This window comes from Ptiloglossa arizonensis, chromosome 6, assembly GCF_051014685.1.
Source record: "Ptiloglossa arizonensis isolate GNS036 chromosome 6, iyPtiAriz1_principal, whole genome shotgun sequence".
In the NCBI taxonomy this organism is placed as follows: domain Eukaryota; kingdom Metazoa; phylum Arthropoda; class Insecta; order Hymenoptera; family Colletidae; genus Ptiloglossa; species Ptiloglossa arizonensis.
The window spans coordinates 12,444,182-12,468,210 of record NC_135053.1 but is presented as its reverse complement, the minus strand read 5'-3'; the positions used below and the strand labels follow the sequence as shown (position 1 = coordinate 12,468,210).

Here is a 24,029-nt window from a genome sequence, read left to right as displayed (position 1 = left end):
ATGTAACTTGGGCCACGGAGATTGCAAAGGTCACGATATTGCTTCGACTTTGGGATCTCTGTATTTCATACCCGACAAGTCGAACACAGATAGCGGTTGACATTATGTTTATTATCTACGTGTTATGACTGTAGAGGATTGAACCGTTCGTTACACGGGATGGTCCACTATAAACGGGCATCCTTAATGTCTTCTGTCGGTTTGATACCGTCGAGAATTATACTATATCGGTGAAGAATTTCAAGGAGCAAACACCGCGTCATAGCGAAACGTCTCGTTCGAAGGTCTACTTTTTTCCCAGACTCGAGGTCGTTGGTATATATTTTTTTCTTCTTCTTCTTTTCCTTCGATTCTGGATACGTTCAATTTTTTTCTAATTACCGCGAACGTCACGAACGGGATCTTTTTCCTCGTCGGTCCTCATTGGATCGTAGATCGCTGCGAGATTAACAGCAATGTCACCGAACACTGACCTATCTATGCAAATAAACACATTACCAACATTTTACCATGTCATCGATAAAAAAGACAAAATGTTAATTAGTTACGTACGCAGATTATTTGAAATAATGTATCTCCTTCTTGAAGTACAACCGCTTGCGATCTAACGAGGAACAACGAATTGTAATTCGTATTCAATTTTGGTATTTGAGTGGATTGGAGGAAACAAAATTTCGCTGCATTCGAGATCACTGTTCTCGTAGTTTATTTATCGAATTGTACTACGCGTCGTAATACAAAATATTATAGAATTCCATCGAGGAAGAAAAAAAAGAGATCGACGATTGTTTCAAAAGACTAACTTACGTCCGTAATGTTACTTATAATATGCAAATTATTTTCTCTGTACTGTACTTACCATCGGTGGTAGCCGAATTACCTGTGTTTTCTGCCAAGAGAGAATTATCGATTTATCAAGGGATGCAACTGGAGAACGTCCGGGGGGAAAATACACGACGTGGGGTACTAATAGTAGGTCTTCGAAAATTCTACCTACATTGTACATAACAAGCGAAAGATTGTTAATGTAATCCGTTTTTAGAACGCTTTCCAAATAACTCGTAATCGATAATTTAAAGAAAAAGTAAAGTAAAAAAATTAATTTCGAACATTTACCTTCGAGAAATCCCTTGGACAACAAAAGAACGTGTTCCATGAATCTATATTGCCAGATAAGATGTGAGATTAAAAAAAAAGTTTGGGAAACGTTGTTCGTGAGCGACGTTTATACTCGAAAACCACGATTACAATTTATCTACGGTCAACTTGGAGCACGTCATTGCGCTGTAATTACGTTTCAATGTTTTCGTCCTCGATTACGTATCCAGAGAAATTATACTCGTTGTAAGCGCAGAGGCGACCGAACGATGAATTTTCACGAGTGTCACTCGACGCTTCGGTCCTCCGCGTTAAAAAAAAAATTCAAGGGGGGAATTTTAACGACAGAGCACGGCCACGAAAACCGGTCGTCGTTCTGCTCAAATATTATCGGAACCTTCGAGCGCATCGGCACCTTTCACGTGTCCGCGATCGATTCAATTTCTCGAATTAGAAAACCGCTGTACGACCGTCGAGACCGCGACCTGCTCGTTTCGTTCCGAATTCGCCGATGGAATCTTCCGGGAACTCGTTCACTTCGTCCGCGTGCACGAGAGTGTGTCGACGCGGAGGTAGAGTGCACATTTCGAACAGGCAACGATGTATAAATGCGTAAAAATTTATTTTCGGAACCACGAAATCATATTTATCGTCCGTTTTACAATTATCGTTCGGTGTGGATCAATTTACGAACGGGGACGGACGTACAATGTTAATTCACTATCCGAAAACTCGGGACCCGGATGCGTTGTACAATTATTGAAAACAACGATTACACGAAACGCGTGCACGTGTAACACACACGTGATGCACGAAAGACGATGTTTACACGAACGAAGTGTAGAATAGCACGGAACGGACGTAGAACGGTGTGGAACTGTGCGGTATGACGTAAAATGGCGTAGAACGGCGTATAAAGTTTCTTAGAATATTTCTTGGAATTTTAATACCTCGTGCACTTGTACGATAGTTTTACTTCGACTACTTGCACGATACCTTTACCTCGAGGATTTCCGTATTACATTACCACGAGTGTTCTTGTAATATTTTACCTCGATTACTTGCACAATGCTATTACCTCGAGTACCTGTACTTTTACCCCGACCATTTTCACTTCGAGTATCTGCATTTTTGCCTCGAGTACCTATACTTCTCCCCGAAGTATTTGTACTTTTACTTCGAGTACTTATACATTTAAATACTAGTACTTTTGTCGCGATTATTTGTACTTTCACTCGAATACCTGTACTCTCGCTCTGAATATCCGTAATCTCACTCTGAATACTCGTACTCACGCTTTGAGTACCTGTACTCACGCTCTGAATACTTGTACTCTTGCCTCTACTTGTACTCCTGCCTTACCTACTCGTAGTTCCACCTTGTATATTTACACTTCTACTTCGAGTACCCATACTTCTACCTCGAATACCTGTATTTACCTCTTGTACGCTCAAGTCTGTCTTCCGTACCTATCTTTGTTTCTGTTTTACGTTACTGCTTACTGCTCGAGTACCTGTACCCGTCAAGTACTCATAATCGTGCCGTTTGGGGCACCGGGAAATTTTCCCCGCGAAATTCCCCAAATTTCGAAAAGATCCCCAACGCACGATGAATTTAATTTACCCCGTCGACCTTTATAAGGATCGTCTCGTAATGTTGACTGCTCCGCGCCTCAACACGAGGATTTCGTTTACATATTCTCGAGAGGCTTCTGGTCAGCTGAATGGGAAAGAGCAAAGGGTATAGCTACGTCGTCTCGATGTTTTTCGCGAATTGAAGACTCGTCGAGCGAGTCGAAGGAGCGCGATAAAACGCTCGTAGGTATAGAAAATACGAACAATATGGGTCGCGTTATTAACGAGAAACGTACACCTGATGTAAAAACGAAGCAACACATTCGAAGGATGAAGCGATCAACGAATGACCGTCGAAGAAAAAAAAAATATGAATTTCTTCGTGCTCGAGGAATATTGAGTATAGTGTTTAAGCAGGCTGCGTTTCCGGTTATTTCAATTGCAAACAATAAGATATCATTGATCATCGATCAATCTCGAAGCGTAGTAACTTTTGAACTCCGTTTACGTATATAATAACAATAACCCAACTAGTTATCAATATCGGTTACAGATTACCCCGATTAGCAATTTAAACGAGTCGTCTTTCTTGTTAATTTTTTTTTTTTTTTTTTTTTTCGTCACTAAGATAGTCACGGATATGCAAGTTGGAGGGTATTATTGTTAAAAAAAAAAGCTATAATCGTTCCCTTAACAAATTTTCCGACGTGTTCGACATTTAATTGGAGAGTGTTTCAATTACTTTTTTCATCCATTTATTTCGCGGGAAATTTTCATTTTTGTTCTTCTTTTTTTTTCCTTTTTAAGTAGAAAAATAACCGTTACAACCGCGATCGAGCAAAACGACTTTCGTCGACGAATCGAAGCACACACGTCCGATCACGATTTGATTGGCCCGTCGTCCTTGCTCACTTTTTTTCGTATCACAAACACGCGTGTTACCCGGTCGTTCCTGGTATTTCATAACACGGTTTTGAGACACGGTCGACCAGCTAGACAATTTGGTGACTGAGTCGCTTTTGCTCTCGTGGATTGTTTTTGAAGTTCGTTGCATAATTGCGTCGAGCGGTGCGACGATCGGAAGCTCTCTGGATCGTGGTCGTCGTGTTATCTTCGAGAACTATCGTTTCAAAATTCCTCGTCGGAAATCGAATCGTGTCGTTGTCGCGATTTTTTGGTCTTCGAGTCTGGATGAAACTTCTATCCATACTTCGTTTCTCGTGAAAGAATTCCGCGTTCGATGTCGCAATCGGTGGCGTTAATAAATTAATCGATCGATCGGTCGTTCGTGGCGAATTGGATCGAATTAATATTCCCGAATCGCGTATCTCTTTTCTCTCAACGAAAATTACACCGTCCAGTAACACCGAATATTATTAACTATTCAATGGCTGCGTGAACTATTATTAATTATTCCACGACTACGTGAACCATTATTAATTATCCCATAACTACGGGGACTATTACTAATTATTCCATGGCTAGGTTGAACCTACTACATTATTCGATGTCTTCGTGAAATATTATTTGTTCCACGGTTAAATGGAATATAATTAATTATTCCATGGCTGTGTGAAATATTATTTATTATTCCACGATTAAGTGGAGTATTATTAATTATTCCACGGCTACGTGAAATATCATTATCCGAAAGCAGTACGAAAAAACGTTCGCGGAAACGAATGGAAATTCTGAATTAAAAATAGTCTCCGTTGTGCACGTCTGGTGCAAATGCAGCCTTCGTTTTAATTTCTCCCCGCTGGGGAGGGAAGAACGAAGTTGATGCGCGTCACCATGGAACGGAATTTATTTAAAAATGTCCACTCGACGATAAAAGTCCGCGTACAATTCCCCGGTATCGTTGCGCAAACGATATTTGCCTTTTTACGGGCTGGAAAATGTACAACATTTGAATACGTTGTCTCTTGTACGTGGGTCACGTTACAAAGTACTCGTGCTTAAAATTCACGCCGCGTTTACCGCGCGTCTATCGGCATCTATCGACGCTTATTGATGGTTCATTCATACGCGCCACTGGACATCACGCTGATCCGATCGTACAATCGACGAGCGTAGGAAGATTTGTAGCGAAGGTGAAGGTTGGATCATTTTTTCGTGAACTTTGTACGAAAAATTGAAATCAAATCAATGTAAGACCGCTCGGATTATTCGATCTTCGAATATTTATATTTGAGGTATACGATAGGTATCTAGGTATGCGAATACCACGAATAAACATCGTCTATTTGAATAGGTCTTAATTATATATCGCCTCGAATCACACAAGCCTTATGTGGTACAATCGTAGTGCATCTTTTAATTGGTACGATAGGGTCTGTAAAATATCTATTGCTCAAATTGTTTAAATATTTGTCAAAATATATTAATTGTAAATAGTACATTATAATTTTGGCAAATTGATGGTACGAGAAGTGGCCATACGAGGAATTCGTAAAATTACACGTGATCTTTTAATGGAAAAAAGGTTTTCTACATTTTTAATAGACCACCGTGTCTACAAAAATAATAAAGTTTCGTTATGTTAGAACGTTGCAACAGTCGTGTTGCGAATGTTGCGCGAAAACATGGTTCCCCGACGTTAATAACTTCGATGATGTTTCTTTGTTTGCGTAATACTGGCGTGCACCTGTTTTTGCAAGTAACTACCAGACGCTACGAAAGCAGGTCCGTTTTACAATATTCGTATCGTTGGTCGATATTGAAACTGTCGTCTGGTTCGTTATTAAAAGACTAGTTTTCGGCGGAGAACAATACGCGAACAGCTATTTGTATCGTGAATATTTAAAAATGTCAAAGTATGGCAAATACATTCCATCATAGATTCGGAACTCTAGTTCTCTAGGAAAACATTTAATAGAGAATACGTTATTGAACCAGACATTCAAAATTTTGCTACCAAAACAATTCTCATTATTTTATTTTAGTTTATAGTTACGCTTCTGGTCGCAACTGTATTCCTACTGAACACAAAACCGTGCCAATTTCTTGTTTACAAACAATAGAATTCAAACATTCATAAACGCGAAAGCAGCGTATTTACATTTTCATCGAAGCACTTTGAACACTACATTTTCCAACGAATTGATATCTCTTTATTAAAAAAAATATATATACGTTTCCTTGAAACACGTATGAACGAATATACAAATTTTATCAATATTAAAGATAAAATTGTTACGGATAGTGTATGTAAATAAAATTTAGAACGCAACGTCTCCTTTTAGTATCCTAGGGCAGACCTCGTTAAAGGGAACGTGGTAGCACACATAAGTAGAACGTGGACAGTGCAAAACAAAAATAAATAAAACTGAACAAATTTTTATTTAGTTTCATTTGCAAAGGATCGGAACGTATCAGCCGACCCGACTCGCAACTTTTTCCAGGATTGGTCTCTCTCTCTCTCGAGATTCCGTTTATATTCGATCAGTCTCCGTCATGAATGGAACCCGCCAGCATGAATCGAAACACTCCGGTTAGGTCTGTTGCGTGGCTCACGTGCGTGGGTATAACCACGGAAATACCATGTAACGACCGTGGGTTGTAAACCGTATCGTAACCGAAATCACGACGAATGACATTTCATACTCCCTGCGGGTGGAATAATACGCGCGCAGTCTTTTAACGAGGTTTCGTGTACACGAGGACCCGCTTACAAGCGCGTTAACGCGTCAGTGTAATTAATTCGTGGAAGTTTTGGGTGCCGGTGACGCTGTTAAAAATATCTATTCGACGAAATCGGTACACTTCGTCATTTTGAGCTAACGGTACAACCTGAAAGAAGATTTTTAATCTTCTTTCGGGACACGGTTGAAAGTTGAAGGGAAAAAAGAAAAGACAAAAAATCGGGCTCTCGATCGCGAGTGATCGTCGCATAAAAGTGTCAAAATTTATGAAATAATAATTTCTTGTTGTCAAACATTTTTCTGGTATACCGTGTAATCTTCGCAGTGTGGTAATGCGTCGCAGCACAGTGGTTTAGAATCACTGAACTAAATGCAGTGTACACAGAGATTTATACGTGCAAATATGCACGTGCCGTGGCCCACAAAAATACGTCTTCCGAAAATTCAGGGTCGCGGGTAACGAAAATAAATTTTAACCGTAATATCGTCTAACCAAAGATTCGTTAACAGATTCAAATAAATAATAGCCAATCGATCGGCCGGGATCAGCTTTCGATCGATTCACCGTTTCGATAGGAAACGGAACAATGGTGATCGACGATGGCGTTGGTACCGTAACCGCGAACACACGAACGTATTCTAATATAAATACACTCGTATCTGTATTTGTATATTCACGGAGGATAAAACACGTAATTACCCGTATATCAAGAACACGACTTTTTAATTCCCTGTTAAACGTGACACGTATCTCTTCGGTGCACGTCAGAACCATGGCCACTGTTAACCATTGTGCGCACAACCGGGGACCCGAGTACCGGTTTCTACACTTCGTTCAACGATTAATCGTGTTCTTGTAAAAATATCGCGAAACCGTTCCCAATTCTTTGGACAATTTTACGTCGATCGATGTTTCGCAAAGAAGAATTTGTGCTCCCCATTTTAAGCAACTAGTGACAATAGTCGTGTATTATATATAATTTTATATAAGTTTATATATGGATATATAAACTTATTATTCACTTGTTGTACAACCGAGGTAGAGGAAATTTTGTAAAGAAATTATATAGATAAGCAAACGAATATTAGGTCAATGATCGATTTTAGTATATTATAGAATTCAGACATGAGCGAAATGAAAGTAATCCCTAATAACTGACGTATCGTAATGCTTTGGAATATCTATTGGGTTGATTGGAAGGTTATTTCGTTTTTTTTTTTTTTTTTTTTTTTTTTTTTTTGATGAAAATGAAACACGATTTTTTTAGAGTGTACAAACATTTTATTAAATTATATATTCTCCATTTTGGAAAACGAAGTGACTTTCCAAACAACCCAATAGATACTCTGGTTGTTTAATAACGTCGAACAATTTGTGCACACGAGAGTTAAATATTCGCTATTTCTCGCTGCAATTACGGCACACACTGGATAGACGATACATCCAGAAATGAAACCAGCAGAGAGTAAGATATTTCCGCGGTACATTACACGAGAAGCTTTTGTCAAATAACTATATTACGACGAAATTAGCGCTCTTTTGAGCAGGTACGGTTTCAATTAAACACACGTCCCCGGTTGCGTTACAATGCACACGCACTGCATCATTGCCCGCGGAATGGCATGCAGCGAACTCTCGAATCGCGAGCGTATACGCGGAATCGTTGGAATATCTTTGTGCCGAATTATTATTGAAAATATACAAAGCTCGTCGGTGAATATTAAACGAAGAAAATCTCGCGGAAGCATAACAGCAGTTGTACGGTTGGAAATTTCCATGTTTCGAGTTTAATTAACAACGGAACATTGTCGATTCGAATCGTGGGTGGAGAATTTTCCGCACCGCGTATTAACAAAGTACGTAGCGAGAAAGCTGCACCATGGAATATTTTCCATCGGGACCCGTTCGCAGCGTAATTAATTAATTAAGAGACGATGCGCTAAGAGAGGAAGAATGCAATCACGATGTTACGAGTCGAAGGTTCGTTGTAAACGAATCACCTACAAAGACTCACCGTAATCGGAGTTTTTGGACAAGGGGTTGTTTTTAACTCAGTTACTCGATTCGTTTTGTAGCTGCTTCTAGTGTGATGATAAAGGAAAACGAGATGGAAAAGGAAGGGACAAGAATGAGCGATTTTTTTTTTTTATCTTGGGTCTGTCAGTAGACTAATTAATAAAGCATCTTAGAAGGTCCTATCTTAGACGTTGGGACATTAAAAAGTTGGTAAAAGATCGTACATAATTGTCAGTGATCATAATTAGCGCGATATCTACAATCCATATTTTCTTGTTTAAAAGATTCACGCTTCTTTCGAACGTCATCGTTTCAATGATTTTCAATATTCATCTTTGTAAATAGATATGTGTCGATCGAACCGAACGATTAGGGATCACGCCGAGATAGCGTGATTTTCTTTTCACCGAAGCACTTTGAATATATTTCTTCGAGAAACTGATATTTCTTCGTGGAAAAATGTGTATGCAATATTGTACGTTTTCTTGAAATATGTGCAAATAAATATGCAAATCTTGAAAAAGCTATTATCGGTAGCGTTCGAGCAAAAAGCTCTAGAAAGGAACGTGTATTTGTTTTTCTAATTGTTTTTATCATTGTTTTTCGCGTTGTTTGCATAGCTAGTTATTTCGGTCTTTCATTCGTCGTTTCTCTCACAGTTCCTCTCGTTTTCGATACATACGAAACTGTGGGAAATTTCACCGGTTCGAGAAGTTGTCGCAGCTCGGTCCCGCGTTTGCGACAGTTTCTCAGCATCTTGTCACATTTTGCTCACGGTGCTCGTAGGTTTCGAATTTTAACACTTACCACCTAAAATTTTATTTTCACATTTTTAAATATATATAAAACATATTTATACGTGTTATGTGTTTTTATAATAGAGTAAGTTTAAAGAATTAATTAAAAAACGAAACCTTCGTCACTTGAAACCATTATGATTATTGTTGTCGTAGCGATTCGAGGTCGCCGCTTCGTAGCGACGGTGGCGACTTCAAGGACTAAGAAAAAACTGCGTAGACCAAATCTGCGTTGTTGAAAACCACGTTGGTCGAGGGTCAACTGTATACTCGGTATGAATAATCGAATCGATCCAAGCGACTCGAAAGAATCGAGCAACTCGAAGGAACCGAGTAGTTCGAAACAAAGCTGCTCGGAAGAATCGTGCTGTTCAGATATATATCTCAATTACACATAATAATACGCACAATTATTTCAAGTAACTTATGATCCATTTGAAACATTTACAACGCTCGATTCTTTCGAACTACTAGTTTCAATTCGAACTATTCGATACTTTCAAGTTTGATTTCCTCGAGTTACTCGATTCCTTCGAGCTGCTCGTTTCAGTTCAAACTACTCGATATTTTCAAGTTTGATTTCTTCGAGTTGCTCGATAATTTAAAGCTACTCGTTTCAATCCGAACTATTCGATACTTTCGAGCTAAGTTTCTTCGAGTTGTTAGATTCTCTCGAGCACTCGGATCGAAAATTCGTTTAAACGTAATTCGAATTTCGAACCGCTCGAGGTATTCGAGTGTTCGAACACCTCTACTCGGGACAACTAAACCTCGTATCCGATCCATCGAGCTCGAACACCCCTATTCCATTCTGTTGCATCCGTCTAAGGAAGTTCGCTCTCGAGTCGTTCTTAGCAACGGTGTACTATATACCGCGATTCCACGAACACCCGGACCCAATACGAGCAGCAAAATATTTTCTCTCTTTCCCGACTCTTATCGAGTTCGTAGCGGTTCGATGATTTCGTTTCGAGCGTTCTTCGAATACAGTTCCGCGCGTAAACAAACACTTGCCCTGAATGCCATCACGTACTATTTTAGTCGGCACGGGAATAATCGGCACCTATGCATTCCTGCATGGCCGCGAGGACAGATAGGAAATGGAAACGCGCGGCGGTCGTTCCGTGCATCGGCTCGAAAGTGAAAACAATCGTTGCGAAGGATTGAAAAACAATTTTTGCCCGATTGGCGATGCGTCGGTCACACGATCCCAACGCGCGTTTATTCTTAACGTAGATTCGATCCCTCGGATTCTTGGAGGTCAGCCACGTCACGATTCGCTCGCAATGGCGTAGCAAACATTGTTGCATCTTGGTTGTCAACAACTCGAGAGAACTATATTATCTTCTTGGCGGTCGTACGGGCGTAGAAATCGTACGAAATCCCTAACTGCCCAGCCGTACTTCAAAGCTACGTGTCCACTTGAGAGTAAAAATATGGCGAATTGGTCTCGAGTGGGTTTCTCGCCGATGGAGACAGTTTGAGTACCGGACAATCGATCTCGAATGCAGTCTGCATCGACGAGAAACACCCTCGAGATCAATTGAAATTTCTACTCTGGCGATTGTTCGACCACCTCTACGCAGTTGCGTGTTAGACGACGTTCGTCAGTTTTGGAACGCTTGGCAATAAATTAATTTTAGCATCTCCGTTCGTGAGTTTCTCGAAACGAATACAGTTCGTTGCCAGAAAATCGAAATTATCGAATTACCGCCGCGACGCGATAGCGATCCGTAATGGAAGCACCGGAAACAAAACCATTGTACGCTACCATTGTCGCGCAGACTAGTGACGATTAATAAATCGTGACTTTTACCGTCGTGTGAGAACGTAGGTACCTGTACTTCTGATCGAATTCGACGCTCTTTCGTGCTAGGAATACACCTTGGAACTTTGCACCAAGTGGTTACTTCGGAAGATGAATTTAACGATTGGTTAATTCTGTGCTAATGAAATGAAACGTATGCGCATAAAGGAATTATTAGTGTTCCGCAGCGCCTAGTAAACAGGGATTAAAGTTCGATCGAAGTTAGCGTGTATCTTTTACGATAGATCGTTAGTAAGAAATTGCGATCATTAGAGGAATTGACGCGATGATTTACGATCGATGCACCCTAGTCGTTTCCACGTTTAGGTACGATTGTTTCTGTCCGTATTATTTTGCGTTTACGCTTTGTGCATTTTTCCAACGACCTTCGATTTCGTTAAAAGTTTCCGACGGTGTTATCGTTGAACGAGATACCGCACGACGCGAAACTCCCACCGGGATTCGACTTGGAAAGCACGCAGGAAGTTCGTTCGAAAGTGTCGCAAAAATTCGTTTATCCGCGGCTTATCGAGAACCGCGGGAACCGTTTTCTACGGGCGTACGAGTCGTTTCGAAGCACGGTCATCGATAACGCATCGACGTTTCAACAGCGGGCGTCAATTGCGCGCCACTTGCAACAACAATGTACTGTTTACAATTTACTAGATAGAGAGACGAGGCTTTATCGCGCGTACGCGAGATACACGGTGAACGGTGGTCTCGTTAAATAACGAGAAAAGGAGAAGGAAGCGCGAAGAAAAAGACGAGGAGACAAGAAAAGAGAACGATATCGATCGTGGAGTAGTCCTCTATCCGTTACGATCGGTGCTTTATCAATTTACACGGCCCGATATCGATCGTCGTGGCCGGTTTCGAACGATCGCGCACCACCGCGATTGTTGCAGCAATCGCGGTGAATTCATTGGTAACATCGACGATATCTCGCCTTATCGAGATCGTTTCTTTAATCTCGGACGCAATACACGCGCTTCATTTGTCGATAATTCCACGAGCCGGTGTTTATGTATGTTCGACTTTAAACTTTTATTATTATTTTTTTCTTTTCTTTTTTGTTTCCTCTTTCCTTTTCGATACACGAATACCGACGAACCAACGGGAGACGTCCCGGTGGTTTCGTCGGCGCGCCGCTACGTCCCGAAAAGGCGAAAAGGGGGAGGAGCCAACCAACCGAGTCTCTGCGCAGAACTTGGAGAACTTCGCGCCTCGGGAGACATCGATGACGCATTCGGTTCGTGATCCCGTTGTCCTCTACCTAGGACATTGCGATCTTCGTTGCCTTCCAGTCGGCTATCTCGATGCGTCACTTGCTCGCCGCGGGAACTTGGCAAACAAAGCTAGAAAAATGAGTGCCACCGGGGCGCGTCCACGCGTGAAATAATGTAATGTCAACGCGACGCGACACGTACGCGGAACAATTGCCTGTCGAACGAACGGTCTCTACGCGTATTTTACAATCTCTTTGTCCGTCGACGTACACGAGAAACGTGACGACTCGAAATCCTTTGAATTTACCCTGAAAAATATTTTTCTTCCGCTGGAGTCACCGATCGAATTCCTGTTTGCACCAGATCGTGCACTGTACCTTCAAAGTTAGAAGAAAGGGCAAATTGATTTACGATTTTATTTCTTTGTTTCGATGCGAGTATTGCGGCCAAGAACAACGTTAATAGTCGAGTCGTTTCGATAAGAAATCCGAAATTAGTCGAATCGATCGCTTCGGTGATTTCAATGTTCAATTTTGACGCGTGGAATTTATTGGATTATGCTACTTGAAGATTGGCTGCTTTTTAATTACATTTTAAAGAATCGAGTACCCTGTTTTACAGGGCAAAAATAAGGAAAGAGTGAAATTCAGTCGTAATTGAGAGGGAAAAACAAATTGGCGGTTTGGCAGTACGCCATGCGTCCTATTTGCGTTGAAAATACGAGTATCCTTATTTAAGAGTCGAGACGTGGATGGTTTTAAAGTATAATTACGATAAAGTGAAATGTTCTGAGATATAATTGCAACTGGTGGAAAGTAAAACTAACAATCTTTTCGTATTCAGAGTGAAAAGAAAATGTTTTGTACATTGGACAAGTCAAAGGATCATTCTAACGTAAACAAACATCTTTCAATGCTTCGAGACTGTTCGTTTGAATTTTTAAACTCGGTATTTTACAAATATCGAAACAGAGAAGACCATCGTCTATGTTTACACCAATGTAACAATTTGAAACTTTCTAAAAATTCGTCTTGTTTAAACGGTTTAAACCACTCGATACGTTCTTGCAGTCGTTACTAGTTGCCAGTTAGCAATATCGTTGTGTCGGTTAATGGTCAAATATTTAAACGCACAACCGTTCTACCGTAAACAATGAATCGTTCCACGATCTCTCCAAAAGAGTTCACTCGATCGGTCACGTAACGTGCTCGTCATTATTCTCAAAATTGTATTCTAGAATCGAGCCACGCATTTGCAGTCTTCCGGTAAAATTATCCAGTATTCTGAACCGTGTCCTGCCACCGTATCTATCGCACATTTGCACGTTCGATCGCGTACAACGGTGACACGAACGAAAAAAAAAGAAAAGTAAAAATAAATTCACGAATCTGTCGCACGTCGAGATATTATATTTTGTCTCGTATCGGGATTCCGATCGAGGTTGGACGTTCGAGATCGTCGATAAAAAATCAACGCTGAGACACCTCGATACACTCGGATATTTTCGTAGCTTTATTTTGTCGCGTTCCGTCTACCGCGAGACTCGTTCCCGCGAATTTTTGCGTATTTTCGCCCATCGGCCAGGCCGAAACGAATTAGGTAACCGCGAAACGATCGCTAATAAGAAATACCGACGTACGACGATGTACTTTTCCGTTGGTGGCCCCGTAGTGGCTACGAACTAAACCCGAGCTGCTTCTCCTTGCGCAACAGGTTCAAGGTCCTACCGCAACCTCTCGCGTCCTACCGCAACGTTTGTTCGCCGGTGTTCCTGTATTCAAGCGGGCGTCATTCTCCTTCCAAACTCCGTCCAGTACCTGTCCGAAACACCTGACGAGACTGGCGTGGACCTGCGCGGACCACGCCCCCGTTTTTTCGTCTCCTCCCCCTCCCCCCCTAGCGGGGTTTTTCAAGCTTTCTAAAGTCGATTCAACCACGCCGACGACGACGATTCAAAATCGCCCGCTGCGCCTTTGTACTTTACGAGCGTGTGCGAAATACGAGTAGATCTCGGCCCACCCGATTTCTTTTTCAGCCCTTTTTCGTCCTGCGCCGAGTGTAATACGAATTTGAACAACTACACGGATTTTAAGAATACTAATTTTGGTTGTTGATGAATTGTTATTCTTCTTGATAATTTTCTTACGCTTGACGAAGGATGGGGGTCAATCTTTGGTTTTGTGGTTGGGGGTATACAGATCAGGGAAAGGAAAGGGTTGGTTGGGAAATTATTGATAAGGATGAGAAAGTGCAAGTTTTCACGCATCGTGTAATATACGAACCTTTTGACAATACCGGTTACATTTATGAGCATTATTATTCTTAATAATTTCTTTTTTTTATCTTTGGTTTTCTTCTTCGAATAAAATATATAGAATGAAACGTATATTCGCGTATGCATACGTATATTCGTATACGTATGCATGAAAATTATATACGTCATTATACATATTATGCACAAGCTTGAATAAATACATAATGAAAAGTTTAAGAGGAATAATAATCGTCACAATAGAAGAACAATAATAATCACAGACCTGAATCAAATATTCTCATAACGCTACGAAAGCATCATTGTATACGGTTAAGATTAAATATTATTGTTTGGTAAGCGAAGTATTATTTTCATTTATAGATATCCAATGAATTAATACTATTTTCAATCGTTTGAATCTTCTAAATGATTTTTCAAACTTATCGTATATCCCAAAAATATATACGTAACGCAAAAATAAATAAATTGTTTCGATCGAAGCATAAATTTTGTAATAAATGCAGAAAAATGTGCAAGTTAAAAATACTTTGTCCTACTGAATCACTTTTCGACCAGGAATTTTTTTTTTTCATCCATTTTTACACATCCCCCCTGGTACGATGTACTCGCGCGCAATTATCATTTATCTGCATGTAGAATAATGCGCTGATAATCGTTTCGAGATATCGTTAAATTCGTCGGTCGTATAATTTTATCGCGGTTAGAACTATAAAATGAAGAAATGCATGAATATTTGCAAACGCGTTCGTTCGTTCGTTCGTTGGAAAATTTTCATTGCGAACAGTGTCAGTATGATAAATACGAATTATCGTGGAAATTGACAATTACTGGTTTATGACGTAGCGAGGACTGTTTTAAAAGCTGAATTAGTTACCACAATTACGAACAAGACAGAAGGTAATGAAAAGAAACGCGCAATTACGAAGCTATAAAGGCCTCGACGTTTCTCGCTTTCCGATACGATATAAAACCGTCGAGCTTTGTAAACAGACCTTGCGCGCGAATGTTTCGAAAAACCGGTAGTTTTGGATTCGATAAAGGTAGTCGAAAATTTACGATCGGATGGTGTTTATTTTCGTGCGCACACGAAACACACCGTACGTGTTCTCGAAACGTATGACGAAACTTTGGTAGCGTATTCCGGTGTAACTATAGGGATGAAAAACGTGTCGGTTACATACCGTGAGACGAGAGAAATTTTTTATCCGGCTAAAAGTTTCGAAAAACGAATAAAAGATATCGGACCTTTCGCGCGCTACCCGTTGAATAAAAATGAAAATTTGAATCGCAAAACGGAAATATTCCATGCAATGAACAAATAAAAATTTAATTCTTCGATCGAGTAAACATTGCGAATAAATCGTTCGCGGTGAAACTTAACACGAAATTTCTCGAGCGTTTAAATCGGCAATATTTACAACAATTCGTTCGATTTGAACCTTACGCGTAACGTACGGTTCACCTTTCGTTAAATCTGTTCGCGTGATTAACGGAAAATTTCCTTTAGTAGACAAACGAAGTCGGTCGCATTTATATAGTAATATTCTAACGCATTTATACGTTCCCCGGTACGTTCGGTGGATAAAGTAATCGGTACTGTTTACGTCCTGTAGGTGATAATTTCGTTCCATGTTATCGTCGAACTTTCTAAAATACGAAGAAGGAGGAAAAAAATCTTTCACTTTAGGCGTAAATGGGTTAAAACGAAAAGCAGAGGAGCGGTATCTCTCCGTAAATATTACACAAACATCTCGTTTTAATGAACTACTCGCTTCGACAAACTTGTCTATCTCGCGAACCTCCCACACAAACAAAAAACTGTTTACAATCCCGAATGGACGCCCGGTTTTCGTATCTTCGAATACGAGAGCGATTCCCTTATCGCTTCGAGAGAACCACGTTTCTTGATAAATCAGGTGTTTCGGGATGGAGGGAGGGAGAGGGGGGCGGAGACGCGCACGTCAAGCATAAAATAATGTGTTGTACAATTTAATGTGGTTACGTTTTCATTGAACATCGAACTTACGTAACCGCGCCAAGTTTTTCAAAAGAGCGTACCCCGCGTTGACGGCGCGCATGCGCGATAAAGCGAGCATGTGACGCGCGCGGAGTTATTTCGAACGGTCGGTTGTGTAGCGGGAGTCGAGAGAGGCGTCACCAGGTATAGATCGTGCACGACGCAGGAAAAGAAGAGTATCGTTGCGTCTCTCTTCGATCGAAGGTTACGGGATGGTGTGCTTTTTTCTTTTTCCTGTTTTCTTTTCTTTCTTTTTTTTCTTCTCCGTTTTTATTTTTATTTTTTATTTTTATTTTTCTTTCTCTCTCCCTCTCGACGGAACGATCGTACCGGCTGGAAAGTTGCACGACGGGACAGACGTGATCCGTCGTCGAACGCGAACACCGGTACGTGGAAAGTTCCTTCGTTTCGTGCATCGGTAGATAACGCTTGAAAAACGATAGCCTTGAATTATTATTTCTCGCGCTCCGTCGTAAGAATTTTTGCGGCGAGGCGTAATCGCGCCGTGAGACGCGCGGAACGCTACTCGCGGGCGAAAACAAACGTGTTTCGCGATCGATCGATTTCTCGCGTTCCAGGAACGTTCGGTGTATCGCCGACGGGACGCGAATCGAACGGAGAAATCGCACGTAAAATGATTTTAAATTAGGCGACGAAGTTTCTCGCGATTCGAGTTTTTTTTTTTTTTTTTTTTATTTTGTATATATATACGCGCGCACACAGTCGATCCTCGAATAACACGGTTTTCAATAACACGCATTTCGTTTTACGCTTTTTTCACTAACTTTGAAGTCCCTGCCATTCCTGCGAAATCATAATGGTTTCAAACGACGATGGTTCTATTGTTGAATTAATCTTCTAAATTCGCTTGAACGTAAAAATACGTAAGGACATATTGGGTCGTTTGGAAAATCATTTCGTTTTCTTTTTTTTTTTGGTGAAAATGAAACACGATTTTTTTAGAGCGTATAAACACTTTATTGAATTGTATATTCTCCATTTTGGAAAACGAAATCACTTTCCGAACAACTCGATATTTAAATACATCGTAGATATAAATAAAATTCTGGTTATACATTAAGTAGTTAGGGTTCTGGTGGGGGAAATGAAACATTTCACGCGGTTAGTTAAGAAACGTATACTCCGCGTTGTTCGAGGGCTAACTGTATATATTTTTTTCTTTTTATATAAGCCCGCTTCCTGGAACCACGGAGAAACGCCACACCACGAACACGCGCAACACTTCTCGTCGATACTTTTATCGAGGTCTCGAAACGGTCGTGGAAACTTTTCAACCGATTTCCCATTTCCAGCGCTGAAATGGAACTTTTTTTAATCGCTCCTTCGATTCCTAAAAGCCTCTATCGGCAGTTGGTCCGAAAAAGGAACGCCACGTTTTCTTACTTTACATTTCAAATATCTCGAGCACGGTTACGAAAGTACGTTTACAGTTTATATTCTTCCTTTTATTTTGGTCCTTGTCATTTTATACGACAAGGTTTCTTTGACCCTTCGGCGCCCGTAGCGACCCGGCGCATTTTTTTTTATTAACCCATTTGCAACACCGGTGTAGCAGCTCACCCGTTCGAAGTCCCTTTAATTTTCGTTTCTCTTTTATTTTATCAAAAACGATGAGATACAGTGTACAAGAAAAAAAAACATCCTGCGTTCGTAAGAGATACGAATAAAATTATTTGCGCGATAATTTCGATCTTTCTCAATGCGAAACAATATTTTACGCGTGCGTGGGTCTGTTTTGACCCACGCTCGCTCTCGTTAATTTCCTCGATTCGCGATGAATGATCTTAACTAGAAACTATTTTATTACACATATTTCAAAACCGATAAGACGATCGACAAAATGGTAAAATAGAATGGAGAGACAAAGCTGGGTCTGTATTGACCCACACGTTTTTGTCAACTGTGCCTAGAAACGTCGGTTAAAAAAAAGTTAAAGGAGTTTACTTCTAGTTCCTAACAATTGGACGATACTTGACATTTTTTTTTCAGGAAACTATCCGTCGATTTCAATCGCCTAACTGCGAGAATTTTTCTATTTCGAGGTTCCAAAAATTCGGCGATACGTGAGATTTTTTTTTTAAGGAAACTATTCGTCGATTTCAATCGCTTAACCGGGAGAATTTTCCCGAACATATAAACCCACCATAGGAGATGGCTCTCGAAATCAATAGGATCCGCCATAATCTCCAAAGGCAATTCTCTCGCGCGCGTACCATACATTATGGATCGTTGGGATCGTAATATCGCCACTCTTGTACACCTCGCAGCGACGAATATACTTTTCAACAGGTCCACGTTGGTTTCGGTATAACGTTTTATGAGTGAATCCCAATATGTACACCGCTATATCCCATCGAATGTTTGAAATAACACGCTTAGTTATGTATACAGGGTGAGTCACGCGATTCTGACGGCATGTAGTTCCGTTTTCGTCGACGCTTGGAGAAGAATAACACTGGAGAATCGGAACGATTGCAACGTCCATCTACGTGAGATCCCATCTTCTTTTAAAGTGCAATAACTCTTCGAGGCACCGTTGATTAAACATATGAAACAATACGAAACGATGTGAATTAAAAAATAGATCAATTGGATATTTAATCACGAGGTCCATCTAAATGTAAAATAAAAGACTCATTTGTCGCGAATCGAGGAGACACAACTTGGGAATTTAAACCATTCGTTGACTCGCTTTATGGTCGTAAATCGGGAAAGTTACAAATTGTGTTATTATTACACCACACGAGTAGTCTTCTGAAACATTAACAAATCGTATCGTTATTTTTCTATTCACGTTTCTGCGCAAAATATAACTCGACGAACAATCGTGAGATTTGTTCTTTAAATGTAAGAAAGAACAAGAAAAGAATCAAAAAAGAATACGAATCCCCTAATTTTCCAACTTCTTCGATTATCCAACCTTTTGTCCCTATAGAATCGGACAATCGAGGGACATCTTGTAAACTTTTAATTACCGTCAGTGTCGATAGCAATGCTGTTGGAACAACAAAGATAATTACGACATCGATGCTTTGCCTATATACTGTTTACGTACGTAACGTACATAGGTATGTGTATATACATGTACGTAAAGTTTACCTTATCGAGAGCATTTGTCGATAGGTCACTTCTGCATTATAAACAAGGAGAACATTTGCCAACGGTTTCAAAAGTGAAGTACAAGTGAACAGTGAAAAATTGGTACATTGTTTAAAACTCAGAAAATACTACAAAATAATAAGTACACCGAACTATCGAATAATTTCTATTTTTCACAGGTATGTGTATATACATGTACGTAAAGTTTACCTTACCAAGAGCATTTGTCGATAGGTCACTTCTGTACTATAAACAAGGAGAACATTTGCTTATGGTTTCAAAAGTGAAGTACAAGTGAGCAGTGAAAAATTGGAATCTTCTTTAAAACTCAGAAGATACTATAAAATAACAAGTACACCGAACTATGAACCAATTTCTACTTTTCACAGTTTGTACAAACGTCGAGGTCATCCTCGAGTATAAAAGATGATTATGGCGAACAAGGCACCGTAACTCGTGGATCTTGTTCGCTGCGTAGCTTGTTCGCGGTATTGTCGAAAAATTTCCACCGTTTACGGGGGTTGACCCGATACACCGATGCTGACGTTGAAGCGTATTACGAGAGCTAACGACAAGTGGTGGGCGGACAAACGCGTCGAAAACGCGCGCGGATCTATCGTACGTGAGCGTCAAGCGTTGAACACGCGTGTACACTCCACTGGGGAGTAACAACCCCGAAAAATGGTTGCACGCGTGGCTACGCGTCCGTATTAAGCGCGCTAGATTGAACGGCTCCGACGAAAGGAGCACAGGAGAGTAAAAAAAAAAAAAAAACGAGAGAAAAGAGAGAAAAAAACAACGAAATTACGTCCCACGAGCTGTCGTGAACGCTCGGCCGGAAAAGCTTCTAAAATGTCTAGACACCCGGTGAAAGGAGCATCGACGAGGGAATTCGTTTCTCTCTCTCTCTCTTTCTCTCTTTTTTTTCCCCCGAGAGCGAGGTGCGCGTGTCGTTCGTTAAATTAAAACAACGTTATCGTCGTTGACCGTGTCACGGTTTTTATCGGTGACTAACGAGCACCAGTATCGTCGAGAGAAATTTAAAAGACCTTCGTCGGCCAGATACAAACTCTCGACTTTGATAAATCGTTTTTCGAAGACTTCTTCGTCCCCAGTGAAGGAAGTAACGCGACACAAGCGAATTTTGCTTTCGATGAATAGGCGATACGATCGTTCACGGAACCAGGATGTGCAACGCTGACAGAGAAGAATCCGATAGCTTCGTTTTTCTTACTGTTGTACATTCTACCCGTTGGGAAACAAAATTAACTGGTCCTGGTGTTCTTGCGAATACTCCGACGCGTTGAATCATTTTCGTCGCTTTCGGCCCGAGAATGGTCGGTCCGGAGATATAATTATTCGGGTTGAAATCGTTTTCGAAATTTTCACCGTTGCGTTTCACGGTGAATAACCAAATTGTATTCCAATGTGATTTAATTATTCTGGTTGAAATTGTTTTCGAAATTTTCATGCTTGAATTTCACAGCGAATAACCAAATTGTACTTCAACGAGAGAGGGAGAGAACAATACGATAGAAACTATGATTCAATACGAAGCGAAAGATCGAGATATTTTTCAATTTTTTCCTTTAAATTCTCGACCGATTGCATAATTCTCGTCACGATCGTGTTGAATTTGAAAACTCTCTTGAGAAAATTTTCACTTTTCTACTTTCGCTCTAGGTATAGTCTAAAGTGTGTTTAAATACACCGTGATGAAGAAAGTTATCAACATAGGATATACTTAAATTTGGAATTTTCGAATAGTTTTTCAATTCCTTTTTCATCATTTCTGTAACAATAAAACCTATTCAAACGTCACCGCGTCGAAATTATAAATACGCAAACACTACAATATCGCGTGAAATTAATACGAAAATTCCTCTCGAAATAACGATTCGTTCAAAATGCCATATAATGCTGTACAATACTGCGCTGTTTTCAAAAACAAGGTACATCTGCGCGGGCAATGCCAACAACGATCGTGACGCATCGCAAACACGTCGATTTTACTTTATCGCTCTTCTTTTTCCAATCGTTTCGACGAAACGGCTCGTTTTCGTTGGACACCCTGTGCAATCTACACATTACTCGCGTCGTATCCAGTACGCATGAAAAACTTACTTATTATCGTAAATCTATCGTTCCTTGTATCATCGTACGTGCAAACTCACAATCGCGTCAAATATTGAGTTGTTCGAAAAGTCATTTCGTTTTTTTTTTTTTTTGATGAAAATTAAACACGATTTTCTCAGATTGTATAAACATTTAATCAAGTCATACATTCTCCATTTTGGAAAACGAAATGACTATCCGAACACCCCGATAAATAAACGAAAGAAAAATACCGATTAACGATCGTGAAATACATTATCGACCAACAGCCCGAACGACACGATTCTTAGCTTCGCAATCTATCGACAATCGCGGGAAGAGACGTGCCACGAGCGTTACGGAAATCGCAAGAAAGAGAATGCTCGCCCCGCTTTGATGTTCCAAGGTTGAATCGCGAATAGACACGCGTTCCTCGAGAAGAAAAAGGGAAACGCACGATGTATCGCGAACGCGCGTACACGGGGTGATGGAACATCGTCGCGTCGTGAAAAAAATCGCGTTCAGTGGTCGTTAACGGGTATAGTTACCTCATCGCGTGTTTCTCATGACGTAGCGTTAAAGATGTCGCACAGTGTTGCGTGCACGCGATCTCGTGCCCCGGTTCGTTAGCTGATGCTGCCGCTGGAAGTGCTGACGCTCTCTGTCGCTATAACGTTACAACTTCCCCTGGTTGATCGGAACGATTGTTCGCGGTTGGTCGATTGCTCACGGATGTTCCAAGGTGTGCCCGATCGAGGGATACGTACGTTTCGTTGCATCCCGTTGCTGAACGTTCGCGACAAAGTCCACGGGGTATCGAGGTCCGGGTGTGTCTCCCTCGTGTACCAAACCGCGGGAATTACGCGCTTACGTGGCCGTATAAACATATTTCTGTAAAAAGTACGTTCCGCGCGAGATAAATTGTTATCTTGGCCGACGAACGGAGAGCATCATCGTCGCGCGCGTTGTCCAATCGCTCGACCAAAGCTCGCCTCTCTACGAACCTCGCGTCGAGAAATTGAAATAGAACAAGGCCTAATAGATAAGTGTCCGCGTACGCGCGGTGCGTCTATTATTAGCAGCGATCTATCGACGCGACGGAAACTCGTTTCTACTGAACCTTCGTTTAGATATATTCTTTTTTTCTTCTTTTTCTTTTTTCTTTTTTTTTTTTCCCCTCTTACTTTCCACGGTACCGTTACACGGGCGTGGAACACGCGAGGACGAGCCGGATGGAAACGACGACGGTGCACACGGGAGAACTGGAAAGAGTAACAAACGGAGCACGCGAAACGTTTTCGCGTAAACTTCTCGAAAAGGATTCGTATCGCGCGAATCGATGATCGATAGCATTTTGGTGTTTCGTCGTTTGAATTCGACGTAGCTCCGGGTCCTTTTCGACCCGTCCAATGGGTTTACCTTCAAACCATTGACTTCATTTTGTATTTGAAGCTGTTGAAATGAATCGATAAAGAATTTGTGAATCTACGGAAAGGTACTTCGAACAAGGTACGTTTTCGAATGGGAATCGATCGGATTCAAGCTTGGGTCATAACGGACCCGAAGCACACCGGTCGAGAAGACAGTTTACTGTTCGAGAGTCAATGGTAGAATTCGCGTTGGAGATCAAGAACAATGGAAATGGTACAGAACTTTCGTTTCTCTACCGACCCTCGGTTTTCGATCTTTAAACGAGGAATTATCATATCGTACAGAAAACACAATTTTTAAGACAGAAAGACAGATTCCTCTCGCGCAATAAATACGGCGAGAGTTTGGAACACGAGAAACTTTAACCCGAAAGAAAAGAAGAGATTTGAAACGAAGATAAATACTTAATTTATAGTATTTATATACATCTCCCCTTCGTTGGGCAAGGAACTGCTTATCGAACCAGAAAAATAAAAGTATTAAGTAGTAAAATTTAACATAAAGACAAATACTAAATCACCTGTCGACGATTACAACGCTGGAAGGTATAGGAGTGGAAACAGGTCCTTCTCGATGATCGACTCAAACCCTAATATGTAAAGATATTAGAGTAAAAGTATAAATCGAAAGTTGCCAAAAATAAAAGCAACGATAGAAAGGAATATTAACTCTGAGACTGCACAAAGGAAGCGAATACGATTAAAAATTGAAATAAAAAAAAAAAAGTATCTTCAAAGCGACGTTCTTTGAAGCTTCTCGCGGTAGTCTCTCCTCTCTAAGAGAGCAGAAATCCACGCTCTCGGATTCGATTCTCCCGCGATGAAACGACAGTTCGAGTTTGTAATCGAACACACGGCTGACGTTGCAACCTGGTACACACGCGCGCGCACACACGGCCGTGAAATACGTGGAATCAAGGTCCCATTTCA

General features: G+C 40.8%; 1 protein-coding gene and 1 long non-coding RNA gene across 6 annotated transcripts in view; one reads left to right on the top strand and one right to left on the bottom strand.

The window, feature by feature from the left end:
- The window catches only part of LOC143148066 (uncharacterized), a 113,682-nt gene that overhangs the window by 32,162 nt on the left and 57,491 nt on the right, over window positions 1–24,029 (top strand). The gene's annotated exons all lie outside the window — the stretch shown is intronic.
- LOC143147878 (uncharacterized) lies at window positions 56–1,280 on the bottom strand. The gene is made up of 5 exons (XR_012992365.1): window positions 1,249–1,280; window positions 1,117–1,160; window positions 881–993; window positions 553–604; window positions 56–473 (listed from the first exon to the last, which is right to left on the bottom strand). It is a non-coding gene; the product is annotated as an uncharacterized LOC143147878 (long non-coding RNA).